Here is a 10,786-nt window from a genome sequence, read left to right as displayed (position 1 = left end):
GATGAGGCTGGATCTCTATTAAATTAAGAAAGGAATTGAAAACACCGGAATCAAAGTTATAACAAATTATCTGAGTTTACTTCTAGTAGGAAACCAAACACATATACAAGTTATACAGAGTACTCGAGTACCCCGGGCTTTTAGATTTGTGATGCGATGCGGATAAATGCATCGGGACCAGACAAACTCATCAAACGAGAAGAAATTGGACTTCAAGTTTGTGATTCGATGCGGACACAGATATCGGAACCAACAAACTCACCAAACCCAAAAGCAATTTTACACACACAAACGTCAGTATTTCTATCTGTCTTTGGGGCGGAGATTTGTCGATTCTTCCTTCCCACTTTTCTCCCAAGCGAATCAGAGAAGCCCTGGGGAGGAGCTGTTTAAACTGACCACCTCCTCCAAGTGTCCTGATTGGCTGGATTCGCTTCTGGCCGAGGTCAATCAGAGTTTCGAACAGAGTGAGACCCCAAACCACACTAGGTCAAAAGTCAATGTTATCTCCGTCCCGATCTCCCCTCCCTACCTTTTCCAGGGGATCTTTTCTTATTTTACGATGTCTTTAACGACTTAGAGAAACAGCATCTGGCTCTTAGTGGTGATAAGGATCAATGTTGGTGTGTGAAACACAGAATCTCTAAGTCAGTGAGTTTGAAAGTGAGAATAACATTCCTATTCTATATATAATTACCCAAACCGTTGTGATTACATAAAACAGTTCAAACAATACATGTTTACTTCAATACAGTGTAGAATCATATCTTCTTACTTCAATCCCTCTTTTGATCTCACCTCACGAGATCAACATATAGCATTTGAAACATTACCACTGTCAATTTTCTTCTTACTGGTCTGTCCCAACATTTATATAAACCCATCAGAAGTTGGGATATAGAGCACTTTAAACCTTTAGGAACAGTCCACAACAACAACTTATTATGACAGTGGAGGGAGAATAAAATATGTCTAAAAAGCAAAGTCCTTGTCAGCTGAGTCATCTTTACTCTTCCCTCAATGGTGGAACTGATGAGTCTAACACACAGTGAGCAGATACAAGGCACACAACAACACATGTCACCAAAATGGCAATAAAAGTAGCCACAGAAATCAGAAAAGACATTATCATACTTTTCCCTCTTTTGGTAACACATAGTTCTGTAGAATAAAAAATACAAATCCCTTACATTATGGGATATAAAAATAAAGTTGAAAGTTCCTCAAAAAAAATGGATTGTTCAGACAAAGTTCCACACCGGCTATATCAACCTGTTTCAGCGGGAAATGGAGTTCCCTGTGCCGTCTTGGTTTGCCATATCTTCGTCCCCCCAGCCCGCTGACGGCGGCTTCTGGGGTGCCTGCTAGAGAGATGTGGCCTGATTGTCCTCCCCGGCCCGCTGATGGCGGCTTCCGGGTCGATGCTGGAGAGATGTCCTCCCGATCCTCCTCCTCCGGACTGCTGATGGCGCCTCCTGGGTCGACTGCCTTGACGAGAGCCAGATCTGTTCTGATGTCGTCCAGGGTCCTCGCGACGAGGGCCAACTCTGTCCTGATGTCGTCCAGGGTCCTCGCAGGTGTTTTTCCCGACCGCACACTGGCTCCAGTGGTACCAGTTGTCTCCCTTTCCATCTAGGCGAACGGCATGAGAGGTCCCCTCCAACCAGACGTAATCTGCTGTGTTGGCCTTGTGTTTCTCGGGTCCCCCTTTTGACGTCAGCAGCCTGTGTGGAGAAGTCTCATACCAAGCCCTTAAGTTGCTGGAAATATGGTTTTGAAATCACCTCAAAAAATCAAAATCAAAATCAAAAACCAAAAATAGAACAAAAATAAAAAAAAAAAAAAAAAGAACAAACTAACAAAACAAAAAATAACCAAAGCTAGATTATTTTAAATGTATCAATTTCTCTTAAAAGCAACAAATAAAACAAAACAAAAAATACCATAACTAGTATTTTAAATTGATAAATTTCTCCTAAAAACGTAATAATCTCACATACATATTGTCTGATGTATATCCCATCCTTTTCCCCCTTTTACTGAAATAGAACGCCGTTAACGGTGTTCCCATTTTCAGAAATATCGAGCCTTATACATCAGTTATTTAATATCAGCTATCTTTTTTTATTACTATTACTTATATATCAGGCATGAAATGTCAGCCTTCTTCCATGATTGACCTCGTCTACATTATCTGACTTATTGATACGTGTCTGTTTGTATTTATTTAATATACTGGGCAATTATTGATAACTTTTTGAATCTCCCTCTTTTCTTAACAACTTGAGGTATGGCTATTTTGAAATCTGACTTGGTTAAGAGATGATTTGTTTATGTGTGAAAGGAACACTCTTCCCCTCAATGGTGTGGGGGTGGATATTTAGGGAGAGTTCCTTACAATCTCCAGATCTTCCTCTCATTGTAGAGGCCATAAACCTTTTAATGGGCTCTGTGGTTGTTCAGATTTAGATTTTCTTCCTCTCCAGAGGTCACGCCTGTCTTTGACCCTGTATGCTGCTTTGAGTCAGCAGCACCTCACGACAGAGAAAGGGAGATCTCTTCCCAAAAGTGTAAGTTCCCTTTTGAGCAACATAGCTCCACATTTAACACCCCCTGACTTGTTTGTAAGCGTTCTTTAAGGCTGAATCGAGTCCTCCGTTATGTAACGGAAAATCCCATTTCCAAAAAGGGTCAGTTTAATAGCCCTTATCATATTACCGCTCTGTGCTTGCATGCTAGGACCTATTGTCTTTGCCAGAGCTGCTGCTAGTCTTTCTACATGTATTAGCTCCATATAGCAGGGTTCACTAACATGTTGGTTGATCCAGTTTAAGATTTTTCAATATCTTCCATTACTTTTCCAACATTCCTTATCCTGAATATCAGGTCTAACAATGTGTGGTTTCCTTAGGAGTATTAGATGGGATACTCATAAGTGGCATTTGTGAGTCCTTATCTCCTTAGGGTGGAGGTAGGGTCTCAGACATTATACCACCTTCTCGTTGCTCTCTGTCTCTCAAGTATTACACAGATTTGACTTTAAAAAAATCACACAGAGCTTCTCATACCTTATCATATCACATTCAGGCAAATTTTTATTGTGCGATGTTTATTTCAACAGATAGCGTGACTTCCAGAAGTAGGCTTCTACAATCTCCTCACGGTGATTGCGACTTCAGGTCAAGAGTTAAAAACTCAGTCAACAAAATCTCTTTATCGTCACGTTTAATGAGCCTGATTATCCCCACAACAGTTTTGTGATGAGATACGGTCGTTCCAAATAATTAGTTGGAGGTCGCGTCTCTCTCCTCCTCTATCACCCACCATATTACAATTACAGACATTTTTATACATTTAAAGCACCACGAAAGGTAACCGCATTAATCAATCTTATCATGATCTGCGGGGAATGTAACCCTTCTTTATAGCCTTACAGTCTTTAATGAAAGCACTGTAAGGTAACCGTATTCATCAATGTTATATTGACCTACGGGGAATTTAACCCTATTTTGACACCTAAGTAGTCTTTAATTAAAGCGCTTGCAAGGTAACCGCATTAATCAATCTTATCATGATCTGCGGGGAATTCAACCCTCTTTTTAGCCTTGCAGCCTTCGTATTTAGTGAGTGAAGGGCTGGGATCTACCCGCCACACTCAAACACTATTTTTGCTCTAGATCCAGGACTGAATACCCTTCTCTAAGCACTAATAATCTAATTTAACTAGAATATGTATTGTATTTCCCACCGTGACTAAGAACAGTGAGAACGCTGCTGACAACTCTAAAGTTTTAGTATAATCAATCACAGATTTTTGATATTCAAAACAGGTGTCTGCTCACCTTTTGTGTATAGCGCGCTTGCAGTTGTCAACAGTGTCTCTTTGTCCTCCCCCTGGACTGGATTCTGTCCCCTGGCTGTCGGTGTTCCTTTCTAGAGATCTGCTCACAAACGTCGGGAGTCACCACTTGTAGGAGTAGAATACCTCTGCTACGCGCCGTTCGTTGGATGAGGCTGGATCTCTATTAAATTAAGAAAGGAATTGAAAACACCGGAATCAAAAGTTACAACAATTATCTGAGTTTACTGGTAGGAAATCAAACACATATACAAGTTATACAGAGTACTCCGGGTACCCCGGGCTTTTAGATTTGTGATGCGATGCGGACAAATGCGTCAGGACCCGCCAACTCATCAAACCAAAAAGAAATTGGACTTCAGGTTTGTGATGCGATACGGACACAGTTCTCAGGACCTGCCACTCACCAAACCCAAAAGCAATTTTACACACACAAACGTCAGTATTTCTATCTGTCTTTGGGGCGGAGATTTGTCGATTCTTCCTTCCCACTTTTCTCCCAAGCGAATCAGAGAAGCCCTGGGGAGGAGCTGTTTAAACTGACCACCTCCTCCAAGTGTCCTGATTGGCTGGATTCGCTTCTGGCCGAGGTCAATCAGAGTTTCGAACAGAGTGAGACCCCAAACCACACTAGGTCAAAAGTCAATGTTATCTCCGTCCCGATCTCCCCTCCCTACCTTTTCCAGGGGATCTTTTCTTATTTTACGATGTCTTTAACGACTTAGAAACAGCATCTGGCTCTTAGTGGTGATAAGGATCAATGTTGGTGTGTGAAACACAGAATCTCTAAGTCAGTGAGTTTGAAAGTGAGAATAACATTCCTATTCTATATATAATTACCCAAACCGTTGTGATTACATAAAACAGTTCAAACAATACATGTTTACTTCAATACAGTGTAGAATCATATCTTCTTACTTCATACTGTATATTTGTATATTAATGAGTATATTATTATGTTAAATGTGTGTTAAAGACAATGGGATGAGGTTGAAAGCTCTTTAAAAACTTTTGTATACCATCTTTACTGTGATAAATACATACATGTTAAGCATACACACCTGAAGAACTACGTTACACACACACAGGTTAGTCTGTGTACCGCTGCACTGCTGCTGGTTTAAACAAAGACAGTCATGATGCTAGTGCCGTGCATGTAGGTTCTCTTTTATTTATCAGCAGCAGATCAATAAGTGTCAGTAGTATCAAAACAATATAATAACAGTGGCAATATATATATATATATATATATAATAACAATAGGTAGGCTCAGCAGCAGACACACCTTAGTGCAAAGTTAGGTGTCAGTATTAATAACAGTGGCATATATATATAATCACAATAATACAAAATTAACTGTCCCAGGTGTAGGCAATTTGGGGTGAAGTGTCTTGCCCAGGGACACAACGACATCCTGACTGCAGTGGGTTTGAACCTGTGCTCCCCTGATCCGAACACCAACGCACCAGACCACTGCACCACACGCCTCCCAACAAGTCATTGTACAGTTTATCAACGATGACAAGTTTTTCTTAATTTTTGTATTGAAGGCCTGTTGGATATAATCAGCTCGCTTAGCACTGCCAGAAGCCCAGCCTGAAAGGTATTTTGTTGCTCCACCTCGATTCCTGGGCCTTATGTGAATGCAGCAGCTGTTCGTTGTGCATCTCCTTGGCACGCTGGTCCTCATTCTCCTTGCTGACCATGGCACGGCGGTCCATCGCCATGATGGTGTCAAGGAAGCTGTCATCGCGTGCCCGCTTTCCTAAGGTGAAATATGCAAGATACAAGATCAGTTTAATCACAACAACGAGACAACATTGTCCAACATTGGACATGGTGCAGGCAGGGACAGTGTACAAAATGCAGGTGTAAAGTAGAAGATAAGATAGATAGATAGGATCAAATAATATCAAATAAAGAATAAATATCAAAGCCCTTATTTATTGTTTTGTGCTTAATGTATGCTTGAACTTTGTTTTATAGGGATTAGTGGACATCAGTTAGATGTGTAACCTTCTTTCAAGGCCAGAGTAGTTACAGTGTAAGTGGATTGACATCTAACATAACATGGCTGAGTACAATTATAACAATCAATAAAAAAAGGAAAAATAAATAGAATTTCAATTACATTTCTACTTAAATGTGCAAAAATATTAGAACATCAGTCTTTGTGGCACGCACGTAATCAACTGTTTAAGCTTTTACCATTAACATGTAAAATGAATGTTGCAAATGACTTGAAATTATAGCAACTACAATGTATTGTTAGAGGTAAGAATACAGAGGTAGCATTATGTCCAGCTAGCATGCTAATTGCTAACGTTATATTATCGTTTTATCCCGGAGGGGAAAACTAGTTTCTAATCCTGCGAGAAACACCTCGCCTGAAACACACGATTAGTGCCATGAGTTAGTGAAGCAAATTACAGAACATTGCACACTTATTCACAAGTCAAAACGTGTTCATAGCGGGCATGGCTGAGAATAGCTAGCTAGCTAGATGTTGTTAGCCAGCTTGGACCTAACGTTAGCAAGTTCTAGCATGGCTAGCTCGATCTACTGAGCAAATAAAAGTACATCTAAGACCAGTATTATGCAGATTAAAACAGTGCAGTGCATGTATTTTATTTTACCTTCGTAGTCGTCCCGACATGACTTTGCCAGGTCTGCTAACTTTGCTGAGCCACGGAAACTGCATTCAGTAGAAGCTTCTGAATGCGGCGCTTCGCGTCCTCCGAGTAAATAGCCAGAAGCGCCGAGACATCCTCATCATCAATTCCACCGCTCCGATGATTTATTTAGTGTTGCTATAATAACTGCTTTCACAAAAGTAATGACTCTAAATTCAGAGTCAAACGGGCGTGGTTTGCATTCCGCACAGCCAATCAGACGTACGAACTATTTCTCCCACGACAGTCCCTGCTCTCTAGCAGGGACTGAAAAGCGGGTCGGACGAACTCATTTGAGCTACTTTAGTTCCTGGGGCTTTTTGGTGTGAACGCAAATATATCGTAGTTCTGATGAACTATTGTGGGAAAAGTACTCCAAAGTACTCCGGTGTGAACGCGCCTTTTGTTTTACAAAAAATGGCGAAGCAAATTAAGTTGTTTGACTGTGGAGTAAAAAGTTCGGCCAACCCGTCAACATCTCAAACTAATTTTCAAAGTGATTCAACTGATAAAGCGCAAGATGAACCCGAACGAAAGCGAAGAGGAAATGTGTAAAGTCTTGGGAGGCGAAATATATATGTACATTCTCCTCCGTTGTCCATTCACTTCCGGTAAAAGTTCCTTCAAAATAAGAGTCCCGATCTTATTACTACCAAAATAAAAGTGCTTAACGAAACTTTACCATAGGAAAATATTGGCATAAAAATATAATCACTTCTATAAAACACATTTTAAATATAGTTGTAATTTACAGCATTAATAATTAATATCTAATTCTTAACTGTGAATGGTTTTCATTTATTTAACATTAGACATTTATTAGTCTGGCCAATGACAGAACCACAATCAAGACTTCAATGCTGAAGGGCCAATGGATCTATGGTGGGGATCAGCACAAAGGTCAAGAAAACCCACATTTGAAAGGGAGACAACGGATGACCAAGAAACTAGTGACTTGCTCAATTCATTTGTGAGGGATCTGTGAAGAACATGACAACAGCTGCACTACTGGTATTTTGTATACCAGCAATTGAGGGTGGACAAGTTTACTACCACTTAAAGGGGACCTATCATGCAAAATGCACTTTTGTACGTATTTTATACATGAATATGTGTCCCCGGTGTGTCAGGGAACTCACCAAGTGTCAGAAAACACAACCCTCTCTCTTTTCCTCCATACCCAAATCTCTAAAAACGGGGCTGCAACGGAGCTGATACAGACTGATACAGATTTGAAATTGTTCTGACGTCAGAAACGGGGTGCTCCGCCTATATGGGCAACTCTCCACCTATCAGGGGAATGAGAGGTTGCGTGGCATGGTAACAGCATGGTAACAGCATGGTAACATGACGCTCGTGCCTCGCCCTCCTCCTTTGCAGGGGGGCGTGGTCAGCTGCAGCTCATTTGCCACAGAATCAGCCCTTGTGAAGACAGGGCTGGAATAGAGCAAATAGAGCAAAATGAGGCATGGCTAAAATGCATGATCTGTTTGGTATTTTGAAAAAAAAACTTCACAGACATGTTTTATATAGGTATGGCCCTACAATATATTATTCAAATATAGCATGATAGGTCCACTTTAAGTTTCAAATAATTGTGTTAATGACTTATTATAAAGCATTTGAACATTCTTTTGTGTCACATTTTCATTATTAAGTTGATGTATAACTGTATAGTATCTTAATTATTTAAAATATAAGGTGACTAAAAATGGCAACTGTATTTTCAGTTTTGGCAACCAAAAGCTGATGCCTGGTTGCCAGCCTGGCAACCACTTTTAAAAGTTAGCGTTGAGCCCTGACCAGTAATAAAAAACTGAATAAATAACTAAGCTGAATAAAGTGACATGTGAAAAGTAAAATTATAGTGAAATTAAATGACAACATTAAAATAACATACATTGGAGAGCAAAATGTGAAATTCCATTGACTGTAGGCTACATATTACAGTATACACACAATTGTCAGCAGGGGCAATAACAACTCAAATGTGAACTAACTTGAATGCATTAGTCCACAACACATAGCCTAACTAATGTTAGCCTACATAGTTACTAACATCAGAAGACATAGACTAACTGTGGTTACATTACTTAAAGGGGACCTATCATGCAAAATGCACTTTTGTACGTCTTTTATACATGAATATGTGTCCCTGGTGTTCCAGGGAACTCACCAAGTGTCAGAAAACACAACCCTCTCTATTTTCCTCCATACCCAAATCTCTAAAAAAGGGGCTGCAACGGATCTGATAAAAACTGATCCAGATTTGAACACTGTCCTGACGTCAGGACGGTGGCGCTACGGCTATTGGGCCAACTCCACCAATCAGGAGGAGACAGCCACGGCCATTGCCGTTCGAAAGCGCTAGAGACGCTGTAGTACATATGCCAGGCCTGTAAGTGGCGCTGGAGTCTGCCACAAAAGCAGCGAAGAAGACTTGGTTACCATGGTTACCCTTCTGTTTATTCTCCGCTGTGGCTTTCTTTCTCCCTCCCCGAGGCAAGCGTTTGCTCCAAGCGGCAAACTCTGGGGAAGAGCCGGGACGCCAATGCGGAAGTGCCACAAACTGCAGTTCATATATTGGCCGATAGGCGCTGACTGCAGAAAGGAGCAATTTCCATAGAGCCCCATGTTAAAATGCCCAATTTCACAGCCTAAAAAAACATGTTTCTACCTATGGATCCAATAAATATTATTAAATATAGTTAGATTCCACCTTCATGATTATGGATCTGTGAGTGAATTGTTTTCTAACACGACCCTTTTATTTATATTAGGTCTTAAAGTTTTTGCATAAATTAGGGCGTGGTCACATTGAGTGACAGCTCTGTCAGGTGACTGCTGCTGTTAGCTTTTTGTCTCTCTGCTAGCTGCTCCGTCCGTGAAGCTACAGGGACTCTGCCTGGTCAGTTCATCCAGGGAACACAACTTGATCCCGGCCGTGTTTGTTTGTTCTTCATGCTTATATATCGGACTATTGTGACTCGCTCTGCGGTTAAAACAGACGGTGCATGAATGCCGTTTTGCGGTAAGTGAAATTCGAGTACTTTATTTATGTGTTTATGATTTTAATCACGTAATGAATGTTAAGGCTTGGGTTATCGTGTAAGTGAGTGGTAGCTACATCGGTGCTAACGATGCTAATCGTATCCTCCAAGTTAACTTAAAACCATAGACTGTATATATAAAGGTTAAAATGAAATAGACAAGTGTTAAGCGTTAAGTGAGATAGTACTGTAGAACAAACGGCTTCTGTTTGAGGTTGATAAAATAAGGTAATCCTTGTAACTTAGAGAGATATTTTATTATGTAGGTAGGAACTTTATGCATCGCTTAGGTTAATTTAAATTGGCTATGCTCAAGTATGTAGACAAGCTAACGTCGAAGTAGTGTATGTGAAATCAACCTCACAATAAGATGTGTGTATATTACAATTATTAATGTCATATTTCAAGATGATTACTTAGATATTACAATATGGTTGGTTGAGCTGGAGTTCATTATTGAGTTTACACGTTAACGTCACAGTCATCTGAAGAACGAACCCAAACGTTGTTGTTTTTATTAATTGCATTACCAAATTGGTATCAAATAAACAGTAACACAACAGCATTGGTAACACAACTTCCAAAGTTACAGTAAAAAAAAAAGAACCCTGACTCGGACAATACACAATCCAACATGTTCAACAGAAGAGAATAAGTTATATTGTTTGTACACATGGTTCTTTACATAATATCTGTTTGTTTAAAGTTTCCAGGTGATGCAGACAGGATGGACCAGAGAGTGAGAGACAGAACTGGACTCCTCACAGCAGTGAACTTCAGCACAGGTACAAATACTCTTTTTTCATACTGTACAAAGAATCAAGAAGATATTGGTTTAAATAAATGAAGTATTGACTTTAATACACTGATATACATTCCATTAAACAATACTAAATACTAGATCACCTACACATCAGTGAAGTTGAGGGTTTTTTCCATGCAAAGGGTTACATTTAGATGTTAACAAGCAATATGACTGTCAGCTTTCTAATTTAAGATATTGAAGGCAAAGCTATTAGTGACAACTGCTATTTATCTCTCAATATTGTCTGTAAAAAAACGTGGTAAAAGTTATGATTTCAGTGAGAGAACAGAGCAAGCTTCTACAGTTGCACTAAGTTGTGATAACAGTTAAATATTATTTTGATAATAAAATATATTTCAATGTTGATGAATGTCATACTGTTCATTCATAATCTGATTGT

This window comes from Trematomus bernacchii, unplaced genomic scaffold (genome assembly GCF_902827165.1).
Source record: "Trematomus bernacchii unplaced genomic scaffold, fTreBer1.1, whole genome shotgun sequence".
Classification (NCBI taxonomy): Eukaryota; Metazoa; Chordata; class Actinopteri; order Perciformes; family Nototheniidae; genus Trematomus; species Trematomus bernacchii.
Note: the sequence above shows the minus strand (reverse complement) of the source record.